A 12,935-nucleotide genomic window follows, 5' to 3' on the forward strand; every position below is an offset into this window, starting at 1 on the left:
ATACCTCATGCCCTATTTAGCAGTTACAGAATTCCCACAGTGACAGCACAGAAGGCTCCCTCCATCTCAAGTTGCAGAGGATCCCCTCTCCACCCTGTGAGCCTGCCTTGTCCATGGAGAGAGCAGAGACATTCTTCTTTGCATAAAGCTAATTGAAAATGAATCTTAATGGAGAATGGAACTGGGAAGGGGAGAGGGAGGAGAGTAAGGGTGGGAGTGTGGGATGGAGGGCAGGTATGGTGGGAAGAATAACTATATTCCTAAAGTTGTACTTACGAAATTTGTATTCCTTAAAAAATAATTAATTAATTAATTAAAAAGTATGAGGGGTTTTCGGAAAGGTAGTTGGAAATTCTGATATTGAAAGAAAGCCTTGCATGAATTTCATGTTTTGCACCAAAATGAATTTATCTTTTATTCCTATTTCCCAGAGAATTTTTGAGGTACTCTTGTATTTTCAGTAATATACTATCTGCATAGAAGTAGAATTCCTTCCTATGTCTTAAATCACCAGTGACTATCTTTGTGTAAACACACACATACACACACATATGCACAGACTTCTATTTTTCTCAAAGTACATTTTTGAAAATGTACCTTCATTTTTATTTATTTGATAGTGTGTGTGTCTCTCTGTGTGTGTGTAGGAGAAAGAGAGGAAGAAAGAGAGAGAGAGAGAAAGAGAGAGAGAGAGAAAGAGAATGAGAATGAATAAGTTCTCATCCACTGGTGCACTCCACAATGCTCAGAATAGCAGAGACTGGTCAATGGATGAACTCAGCAACCAGGAATTCTCATCAGATCTTGCAAGATATAATGCCAGGAACACAATTAGTTGAGCCCTCACTGTTTCCTTTCAGGGTGTGCATCATCAAGAAGCTAGAGTCAAGGGCCAGAGTGAGGTATTGAATGCAGGTACTCTAGTGTAGTTCTCAGGTTCCACAATTACTATCTTTAACTTTTTATTTAAGTAGCCATTCAGCAATAATTTTTAAAGATTTGTTTATCTATTTGCAAGCCAAAGTTACATAGAGAGAAAAGGAGAGGAAGAGAGAGAGGTTTTCCATCCACTGTTTCACTCCCCAACTGGCTGCAACAGCTGGAGCTGCACTGATCCGAAGCCAGGAGATTCTTCCACGTCTCCCACGTGGGTACAGGGACCCAAGGACGCAATCCATCTTTGCCTGTTTCCCAGACCATAGCAGATAGCTGGATGGGAAGTGAAGGAGCTGGATGAACCAGCACCCATATGGGATACCAGCACTGCAGGTGGCGGCTTTACCTGCTATGTTACAGCACTGGCACCCAGCAATATATTTTTAGTAAACATATTTTCTTAACATAGGGCTGATATGATATGATATAACTACCATTCTCTTACAGTCCTTTGTAACAATTGAGTGATTAAATTTCAATAACCAGGGGCTAGTCTTGTGGCAAAGGTAGGTTAAGCCTCTGCCTGTGGTGCCAGCATCCCATAGGGGAACCAGTTTCAGTATCAACTGCTCCATTTCCAATCCAGCTCCCTGATAATGCACCTGGGAAAGGCAGCGGAAGATGTCCTCAGTGTCTGGGCACCTACCATCCATATGGGAGATCCAGAAGCAGCTCTTGACTCACGGCTTTTGATTTGCCAAGCTCTGGACATTGTGGCCATTTGGGGTATGAAGCAGCAGATGGAAGACCCCCTCCCCCCGTCTCTTCCTCTCCCTGTCTCTAACTCTGCCTCTCACATAAATAAATCTTTAAAAAATTAAATAAGTGATGTACTATTTTTAAAATTTAATTTAGTTTTAGAAGTAAGTACATTGAGCATATCATTGTCCAACTGTGTATGGTTGTTTGAATGCCTTGAAAATACTTTCCACTGTTTCCTATAATATAGTTGAATGAATTGAATGATATGTGAAATCATGAAGAAATGAAACTAGTTTTACAGTCTGGGATGTCAGAATTCTCATGTTGAGTTCCAAATATTAAATATGGCTGATAGTTTCACATCTTAGAATAAAGGAAAACATTGTGTATAATATATTTCTCGGCAATAGGGTGAATCTTCTTCATGTTAAATATTTCTTCTGATTTTTTAAAGCAAATGTAAGATATATATTTATATATTATATCTTCTACATGTATTCAAAATTATGATGTCCCTAACAGTTCTCTTTGGTTCTTAGAACTGAACATATTGTAAGTGTTTTAACTTTCATTTACATTGCCAAAAAAAAAAAAACAAACGCTTCCTGCCCTGAACTATCACAAATTAAATATCAAATAAGTTTGCTAAAAAACAAAATCACAATTTTATATGTATTATCTTTATTAATGTTTATCCTAATATTTTCCAAAAAGACATCTACATGCTTTATTATTTATTGTTACCTGTTTATCAGTGTACATTGAACATCTTCCAAAATAGTTGATATCACTCTGTATAATTTTTGAAATTTGAGCATTCTGCTGTAATTTACATTTTCTTCATGAAAGCATTCATAGATAATGTAACTGACAGTATACTTTCTGCATATTACTTCCATGTAACTGTTTTATAGCTACTGGAATCTAAAACTATTTGCAATTTATCAATTTCATCTTTTTTACATAAACAGACGTTTCCCATATAATCTTTATGTGAAAAATATATACATGAATGGTAGAGTTGTCAAATAACATTTCATCCAGCTATGTTGCAGTGCATATTAGTGCCATGAAAATAAACCTAATGTAATTATTTTACCAATTAAGCAAACTAGTGATTTTCTCCACTTTATAGTACAACTATACATGTTATCCTTCCTCTTCTTTTTCTTTCTTTTTTTTTTTTTTTTTTTTTTTTTTTTGAGAGGCAGAGTTAGTGAGAGAGAGAGAAACAGAGAGAAAGGTCTTCCTTCCGTTGGTTCACCTCCTAAATGTCCGCTACGGCTGGCACACTGTGACGATCTGAAGCCAGGAGCCAGGTGCTTCCTCCTGGTCTCCCATGCAGGTGCAGGGCCCAAGCACTTGAGCCATCCTCCACTGCCTTCCCAGGCCACAACAGAGAGCTAGACTGGGAGAGGAACAACCGAGACAGAATCTGGTGCCTCAACTGGGACTAGAACCCGGGGTGCTGGCACTACAGGCGGAGGATTAGCCTAGTGAGTCGCGGCGCTGCCTCCTCTTCTTCTTTTTTCACATTGAATAAAATATGTAGTGATGACTTTGAACCAAAAAGTGTTTGTCTATCAACGTAGCCTTTCCTCATATTTTTGCTACTCAAACATGCTTTGTCATTTTTTCTGCTTTCATTTATTTTTAAAAACGTTGGCAACTTTACAGCATGTTTTGTCAAAAATAGTTTATTCTTTACTTGTGGGAAAGGTCATGGTGAGGCCATTTACAATCATGGAAGGATCTGTAAAAGCAGCAGTTAACTTATCAACGTATCTGAGCATGTGTGATCAAAGAAAACTTGCTGAGAAATTATTCTTACAGCTTTTGAACTTACAAATTCTTCACTATTTATCAGCTATCTTCAGCCAGTTCATTAATATTTTGATTTAGTTAAAGAAGTGGAAATTTTAAATGAATCACGTTCAATATTGTTGGCCCATAGCCATTCTCCCATTTTCTCTGTGTCAAGTAGTGCTGGTCCAAGCACAGAGCTTTCTTAGAATTAATAAGAAATGAAAACTGAGGTCAGTTTATTAGACCTTGAAGAATAGAAGAAATGTACCCATGCACACAGGAACAATTCAAAGTACAGAACAAAAGCAGAATCATATATTAGAACACACATTACTTTAATATTGCATTTTTATTCTGTCAAATAGCTCCTCCAATATTGAGTCTTGGTTTTCTTCATTTTAATTTCTTTTAAACAATTTAAACTAATTGAAATACAAAAATGATGCAATAATTATTTGTAAATAACTTCTTGGGTGATCTACAGATAATAAAATATTTTCTGATATGTAAGTTATAACGTATGATGGCCTGAAAACTTTTTCTGGGTACCTTGGTTGAGATCACTGCTGCTCAACAAATTGAAGTTGTGAGACTGACACATCATTAACCTTTTTCAAGAAACCCCATTAAAAATAGCTAAAAATATCAGGTAGAGTTAATTTCATTTAAGTTAGCTTAAACATTATTAACCACGTAATAATTATGCAATTATTAATAAAATATTCTGCATTTCTTTTTTCGTATTAATATTTCAGTATCTTTCTTTCATGCTTTAAGTATTTGTTGGCATAACTTTGAGTGCTCAAATCCGAGAGAGGCAGGACTGCCCCATTGGTCAGTGCAGGCAGAGAGCAGAAGACGACTGCAATAATAATTCCAAGTAATGTTCTGAAAGTTATTTTGTATGTGATCATTCCTGGGTCAAACCAATTTTTTATGCATAATGGCTGTTGTTTCTTACAAAATACCCGGACAAATATAAATTGAGCATTTCTGACTTTGATTATATGATAGCATTGTGTTTCTTCCTTCCTATTTGGCAAAAACACAACCTAGTAGCTGTGTATTAATCCTGGGAATGTTCATGTTTTCCACTTTTTTATATAGTTAGCTCATTTGTTGGAAAGAGAAGTACATTTATGCAAAGGTCACTGATTCAATAACTAGGTAACCTCATTATAAACTATGAGAGTTTGTAAAAGTTACTTCAATCTGTGGCTCACAAAGCAGTTTAGTAATAATTATAAAATCATAATTATAATCACAGGTTCACATGTAATCTCTGTGCGGTAGACAGAATGTGTCCTCTCCACCCTTTAAGGCAACGCATTCTGACCCCTGGAACCTGTGAAGGTGACATCACTCTTGTGATTATATTACGCTAAACATAAATCAACTGATTTTAGCAACATTAATCCTTATATTGACCTGATCCAATCACTTAATTTGAAAGTAGAATTCTTTCCCCAGCTGCTGACTGATGGAAAAATTAGAGAGATTTAAAGCAGGAGGAGTCAATATGCTCTATTTCTTTTGAAATTAGAGGGGTAACTTAAGGAGGAATTCAGGTGGCCCTGGGCTGCTGCCGGATACACCGGCTAGATATTACAGAAATAGGAACACAGGTCCTACAGCTATAAAAAACTCCCAAGACCTTGGAAGATTCTTCCTCAGATCCTCTAGATACTATCCCAATGTGTTGGCAACTTGATTTTGATCTTGTGAGACTAGGAAATGAACGCTAGTAAGTCATGCCAGATTTCTGATTCATGCGATAATAAATTGATATTCTTTTAATTCACTAAATTTGTGATGATTTATTTCAGCAGCGATAGAAAGCTAATACATGATGTGAAAAGATATTGTGATCTGCAAAATGTCTTCTAAGCTTAAAAATGTTTTCATATATTTATTTGAGACAGAGCAACTGAAAGCGAGGGAGATGTAGAAAGAGTTTGCATACACTGATTCACTCCCTCGTTGGCTACAGCAGACAAGTCTCAGCCAGGACAAAGTCAGGAGCCAGGAACTCCATCCTGGTCTCCCACATGAAATGCAGGGCCCAAGTACTCAGACTAACTTCATTGCCTTTCTGCGAACATTAACAGGGCGTAGAGGACTTGAATTGGAATTCTTATGTGGAATGTTGACATTGCAAGTGGAAGCTTAGCCTGCTATACAACAACTCTAGCTCCCCATTTTCTAACATTTAAGTATTATAATTGCAACTTTAATAAATGTATCTTCCTTTATTTTATACATTCTCATTATCAAAAGCTAACTGCTGATATTATGATTATTACAGTGTATGTTCAACTCAACTGTTAAATAATGCTTGCTTGGGAATGCTAGAAACGGACCTGGAGAAAGTTGACTGACATTGCAAAGTAATCCCAAGTATCCCAGAGAGCAGACTAGAAGACTGTATTTATATGGCTATAGGCTGACAGGAACCACTATGACTCCAACAGCCCTGCAGTGCCTGGTCAGAGCCTAAAATGCAACTCAGCCTGTCCTTTGTTCCCCTTGCTCCTGACCCTCCTGTGTGCTGCCTTCTTAAGTCCTCCAGCTAACTTGAAGATTGGGAAATTCATTTTGAGACTGAAGATGTCTGCTTTTCCCCCAAGATTGCTGATTTCTTAATTAATTCCATGAACTCTTGTCTCTGGTAAATGGGTTGGCTAGTAGCCTGGAAGCAATTTTAATGGCATATTTAAAATATATAATATACTGGACTCTCTTATTTAAAATCTTTGAGACAAATTAGTTTGTTCTTTTCTATCACCAAATACAGTATCTACAAATACTTTAAGAAGTTTTCTAATTTATAAATTATGCTTCTTATAAGCATGAATTACTTGAAAGCAATAATGAACAAGAACAAATAAGTGGCATTCTGAGCAGTCAAAATTTTCCAGTATGATTAATAGGCTGTTTTCGAATCCCATGAACAACATAATCTACTTTTATTTTCTGTCTCCCTTCCATATCATATATTATCAAAAAATATAGATAATTATGATAGGTACTGATAAAGAGATTCTGATAACAGTATTGGAAATTAAAACAGAAGGTAGAAAATATAATTCAAAGTATATTTATATTAAATGTCATTTTATAATTCCTTATAAAACAGAGATGATATGCCATTAATGGCAGATACATCAAATATAATAATTTCTTCTTATAGGTAGGTCAGATATTGATAATAGGTCAATTTCAATGATCTTTTTTAAAATTGAATTTCCATTATTCTAACTAAAATGCTTGATCTGCCTTAATAAGGTGCATTATAGTACATAGATTAAGCGCATACGTGATTTCTAGTGTTCTTCAGTGATAAAATATCCTCTGAACACACACACAGACACACACACATATACACATCTTCACAGATACGAAGGTGAACTTGAATGGAGCAAGAGAAGGCGCAGAAACCCTTCAGACCAAGATCCAGCCCCAACAAATATTAAACATGAGGGGATGAAAATAGCAGTAGTCAGTGTCCTGGCTTACTGTAGAGGTCTCTGAATGTTTTGACCATTTCAATCAATGGAGACTCTCAAGAAAATTTGTTCAAAAGAGTGATTCCATAAAATTTATTTCCAAATTGTTATCTGCTATTTGCTGAGTTCTCTATATTGTGTTATTATAATATCATTTAACTTACTCCAGGTTAATTACAGATATTTCCTTTTTAGTAAGGTATAATGATAAATAAAATTGCATATATTCAAGGTGTAAAATATGATGATTTGACATATATGTATGCTTTGAAAATTATTAACAGAAATAGATTAAAATAATGTTAATCACACATTAACCACTGTATTTGTGCTTTCTTAGCAAATTTATAATAAACACTATAGTATTAATAAGTGTAATTACCATCATGTACATTAGGACAGGGGTTGATGTGGCTCAAATGGAAAACAAAGAATATTTATTGATATCTGGTATTATACATCCTCAGCTCTTTTTCCTCTTGCTTTAAGTTTTTCTATAAGTCCTGGCTATTACTATTTCTATATGAATTTTAGAAATAGCTTGACAATTTCTGTAAAAATCGAGATGAGACTTGACTGGTATTTCATTCAAGATATGGAATAGTTTAGGGAAAATGAAAATCTTCATATTATTAATTTTAATGCACAAAATTAATTAATAGTCCATATTATTCTTTAAATATATATTAAGTTTTTCTTAATTATATTTTGTAGTTTCCTATACAATAAAGTTTATTTGCTTCATTAACTTCATTGCTGGGAATTAATTTTGTTTGTTTGGTTTTTGTTATACATTACTTGATAGTACTATCTGTAATCATTTTCATTTTTATTTATGTTAATAATAGTCTCCAATTAATATTCTTTCCTGAAGTCCCCTTTGTATTTGATGATAGCACAGTTAGGTTCAGAAAATCAGTGGAGTAATGGAGAATCCCAATTCTATAATTATATATTCTTTCTTCCTAAAATGAAACATATATTCCTAACACGAGGGGTTTGTAGATGAGCCCACTAAATACACTTTTTCTAGGTGCATCAAGATAGTTATGCAGTTGTCAAGACTGATATAAAGCTAAAGGCATATTATAAAATAGGCCAAAGCATTCTCCCCTGGTATGTCTCCCTATTGAATTTGGTCTCATTAAATCTTCCAGTGAAACTCACAATTAAGATAAATTGTTAACCATGACAAGAGAGCATTACTCAAATAATCTATTGCCAGGATTATACAATATTGTATATAAAATGGTTATAAATTCCATTGTATTATCAAGTTTTTGTTAATGCATTAAAATGTCAGCTACAGAATCCCTTCCCTTTTTAGTCATATGGAAATTAAAATTTTACGTAAGCCCCTTTCTGGAAAGGTGATCTGAATAAAGATAATGGCTGGCCATGTAAGAAACATCTAAAGTGCTCCAAAAGTATGTATTTCTACCAATGTTGCTTTTCCTCAACTGATTTGTTGTCAGTAGGCTTTACTATTTTTCCTGGTTATGATCATGCTTACAACCTGAAAGACACTGAAGCCTAATGACCTGCTAATTAAACAAGTGTACCTCTTTTAGCACTTCTAAATATAGACTCTGTGTATACCCCAAGTCTTACGGGTATCCTACTTTTTAAAAAATCCAAAGACTTAGCTCCTTCAATAGAACTACTCAACATCCCTTTCCATTTAGCTGAAGCAAAATCACGTGTATACACTGCTGTGTTCTAATTTCACATGTAAGATTAATAAAGGAGAGGCCAGTGCTGTGGCATAGAGGGTAAAACCACCACCTGCAGTGCTGGCATCCCATATGGTAGCTTGTTTGAGTCCCACTTCCAATCCAGCTCTCTGCCATGGCCTCGGAAAGCAGTAAAAGATGGCCCAAGTCTTTGGGCCCCTATACCCACATAGGAGACCTGGAAGAAGCTCCTGGCTCCTGGCTTCGGATCGGCAGAGCTCTGGCCATTGCAGCCAATTGGGGAGTGAACCAGCAGATGGTAGACCTCTCTCTCTCTCTCTTTCTCCCTCTCTCTCTGACTCTCCTTCTCTCTCTGTGTAACTCTTTCATATAAATAAGAAAAAATAAAAAGATTAATAAAGGAAAAAATAATATAGATTAAGAAAAACATTTCAAAATTTCATTTTCAGTTACACATAAAATCATTTCAGGCAGATATTCTGAGTCTACACTAGAAGAATAACTTTACTTTGGACAACTAGTCTTTTTTCAAAATTAATTTTGGCATCTCTCCCCTTATCAACAGGAAGTATGTAGAGGATCAGATAGATGATTATGGTGATCCAAATTCATATAAAATTGGTCCACGATCTATGTGTCTTACACATCGAAGGAATCCAAGAACTATGGGTTGAAAAAACTTGATAAATTATGTCAATATTTCATGTGTCATTAATTCATAAGCAATATGACATCACAACTACTTACAATGTTTGTATCATATATTATAAGCAATTGAAATGATTTAGAGTATATGGGGACTGTGCATAGTTTACATGTGAATACTATACCTTTTTACATAAAAGACTTACACATCTGTAGAGTTGATCTTTGAGGGGACAGGTAGTGGTGAGGTGGAAATAGTTCCCAATGAATACCAGAAGACAACTATACTGCCATCCTTTATTGACAAAAATATTTGAAGCATAGCTTTGGCAACATCACATTTTGAAATGAATGGCACTATTCTATCTCTTTGTTTTTCTTTGATCCTGACTGCATATCCTGTGGGGAGCAAACCGGACTAGACTGAGTTACTGGAATTAAGACTTATTCTATGCATCTGCTCTCCCACAATATGGCGCTGGGAGAGAAATAAACAGCTTCCGCACAGCTGCCTCCAGTTCAGCTAATAAACTGTAGGACTTGCTCCTGATTGGAGGAGAGCAGCGTACTCGGCGTGTGGGCAGCCGAGTTGGGATTGGCGGAGGAGGACTATAAAGGAGGAGAGAGACGGCATGCACCAGGGAACATCTATGGGGAACATCTAAGGGAACCCGTGCAGCCCCCGAGAAAGCCGGCCGGCGGTGTGCCGCTCCCCTGCGGAAGTGGGGAATGTGGCCAGGGGGAACTGCCCTTCCACGGAGGTGGAAGGGTCGGTAGCCAACCCGGGAGGAACCAGCAGCAAACCCGGGGAGGGCCGAGCAGACGAAAGAACAGCGCAGGGTCCCGTGTCGTTCCTCCACGATGAGGGGGAGCGACATAATGGTGCCGTGACTCGGATAGGAAACCTAGAACGGATGGGAAACTTAGGAGGGAAAGAAACGGGAAGAAGCAGGAAAATACCAGAGAGAGAGACTAGCAAACAGCCTAGGGAAAAGCCGGACGAAAAGGGTGCCGGAAGAAGCTATTGAAAGCCTAGGCATAGACTCGGATACGGACTACGGGGGGAAGCTGGGAGAAATCTCTAAGGTCGAAAGCGAAAGTGAAAGCTAGAACAAACAGACTCGGATGCGGACTGTGGGGAGAGACCAGGAGAAATGAGGGAGGAATATTGTTGGAAGAAAACTTGGGGAAACATACCGGGTAGAGAAAAATGTTAGGGAAAATGAAGCCGCGAGTGCAGGCCGAGGCGGATACGAAAGCCACTTTGGGGTTCTCAAGTTAGCCCGGGAATAGGGGGCGAAAAGTTGAAACCAGAAGCTGAAACGTAAGCCAGATTGGGATCCGTCTGATTAGCCCGGGGAGCAAAGGACGGGAAGCCAAACCGTGGGGCGGAGACGTATGCTGGGTTGAATTCGCCAGGCTAGCCCGGGGAACTTAGATTGAATGCTAGTGGCGGACACGTAAGCTACGCTGTGTTACTCGCGGAAGCCGCCGCGTGCAGAGAGAGCACGGGGCGTGAATAGATAGGGAACGGGGCTGGCGTGAGGCCGTGGTGCAGACGCGAAGGGCGTGGAGACCGCGGAGCGCGCGAAGCCAAGCCGCGCAAAGCCGGGAAGCCGCGCAGATGAGAGAGGCGCGGGCTGAAGCGGCTCAGAGCCGGGAAGCAGCCTCGGGGCGGGTGCCGAGAAGCAGCCTCGGGGCGGGCACCGGAAAGCCGCAGGGATAAGAGAAACAAAAGTTTAGAAGTAAAATGAGAGAAATGGGAATGTTGGCAGACAGAAGTAAAATGGGAGAAATAGGAATGCCCGGAGATAGAGAAATAGAAAAATAGAAAGGCCTCCCCACAACACTGCAATGTGAGAGCTTGGATTCGGTCTGCCTGATTAAGTGAGGCGATGAGCACCTGGGCGGCTAGCAGCTTATGCGCCGCAGGTCACCGAAGACAGGCACGAATTAACATCAGTAAGGCTTCCCCATGATACAACAATTAGGAGGCTTGGATTCGGTCTGCCTGATTTAAGGCGGTAAGCGCCAGCAAGCAGCTCGACCAAAGCATGAGCTGCAGGTCACCGAAGATAGGCACAAACCAACACTAATAAGTCTCCCCCACAATACGGCAATGAGAAGGCTTGGATTCGGTTTGCCTGATAGGTTTTGTAAGCACCTGCGGGCAGTTCTAGCAGAGTAGAGCATGCGCTGCAGGGCACTGAACACAGGCATGCATCAGTGCCTAAAAACCTCCTCACAACATGGCGAAGAGAGGACCCGGATTCGGTTTGCCTGATGGATAGGACTTGTAAGAGCCTGTGGCAACTCTAGCAAGTAGAGCAGAGTGTGTGCCGCGGGACACCGAAGACAGGCGCGTATCAACGCCAAAAATAAAAAGAAAGGGGGATCTGTGGGGAGCAAACCGGACTAGACTGAGTTACTGGAATTAAGACTTATTCTATGCATCTGCTCTCCCACAATATGGCGCTGGGAGAGAAATAAACAGCTTCCGCACAGCTGCCTCCAGTTCAGCTAATAAACTGTAGGACTTGCTCCTGATTGGAGGAGAGCAGCGTACTCGGCGTGTGGGCAGCCGAGTTGGGATTGGCGGAGGAGGACTATAAAGGAGGAGAGAGACGGCATGCACCAGGGAACATCTATGGGGAACATCTAAGGGAACCCGTGCAGCCCCCGAGAAAGCCGGCCGGCGGTGTGCCGCTCCCCTGCGGAAGTGGGGAATGTGGCCAGGGGGAACTGCCCTTCCACGGAGGTGGAAGGGTCGGTAGCCAACCCGGGAGGAACCAGCAGCAAACCCGGGGAGGGCCGAGCAGACGAAAGAACAGCGCAGGGTCCCGTGTCGTTCCTCCACGATGACGGGGAGCGACAATATCCAATATATTTAACTATTTAAATTTCTACTTTTTCCTTTCATAGCTATATTTTGGGTGCACAATGTACAGAAATAAGTTCTACAGAGACAATTCCTCTCTTGCCTGTTAGGAGCAGAATGATGCTCTATATTTAATGGAGGAAACATTAAGCTAAGATGATGAAATTGGGTTTCCTACACTCCCTTTACTTGAAACTTGCTTTTTGATATGTACCTCTACTGTACCAGACGTCCTACTTATAATGTCTTCATACTTGTACTCCATCTGACTGATTTATTTTCATCATAATGCTTCTAGATTGGTGTAGTTCCCAGTGGGACGTGGCAGTATGTAGGGTTTCACTCCTATAAAAAAGTACCCATTGTTAACGAGATCTTGATCAATTCTATGCCTTAAAATTTTTCTACAAAGTTACTTTCCTTCAACAGGTCAAATTCTGACCCTGGCCTACATTAAGTCTTTTGTGTTTCTGTCTCAGTCCTCTTTAATGCTTTTTATATTGTATACCTTCCTTGGAGTAGGAGTCACCTCACATATCTTTTTCTTTATATGTTCCTATCTGCACTTGCAATTTGAACTAAGTTTAACACCAAAGACGTTTATGTTAGTTAATGAAATAGTCATGAATTAAGATACTTAATTGTAAAAGTAATTACTAGATTATGGCACAGCTAATTTAGTAGAATAAATTTTTATCTTTCAGTTATCATTGTACAAGAGATGGCAAATATTGGTAGAAAGTAAATATTTCTCTAGGGAACAAAAGA

The 12,935-nt window shown here is 39.0% G+C and overlaps 1 pseudogene; it reads left to right on the forward strand.

The window, feature by feature from the left end:
* Positions 1-12,935, forward strand: part of LOC149124534 (long-chain fatty acid transport protein 3 pseudogene) — a 165,943-nt pseudogene that overhangs the window by 17,957 nt on the left and 135,051 nt on the right.

This window comes from Oryctolagus cuniculus, chromosome 9, assembly GCF_051225735.1.
Source record: "Oryctolagus cuniculus isolate XC-2025 breed Fujian yellow rabbit chromosome 9, ASM5122573v1, whole genome shotgun sequence".
In the NCBI taxonomy this organism is placed as follows: Eukaryota; Metazoa; Chordata; class Mammalia; order Lagomorpha; family Leporidae; genus Oryctolagus; species Oryctolagus cuniculus.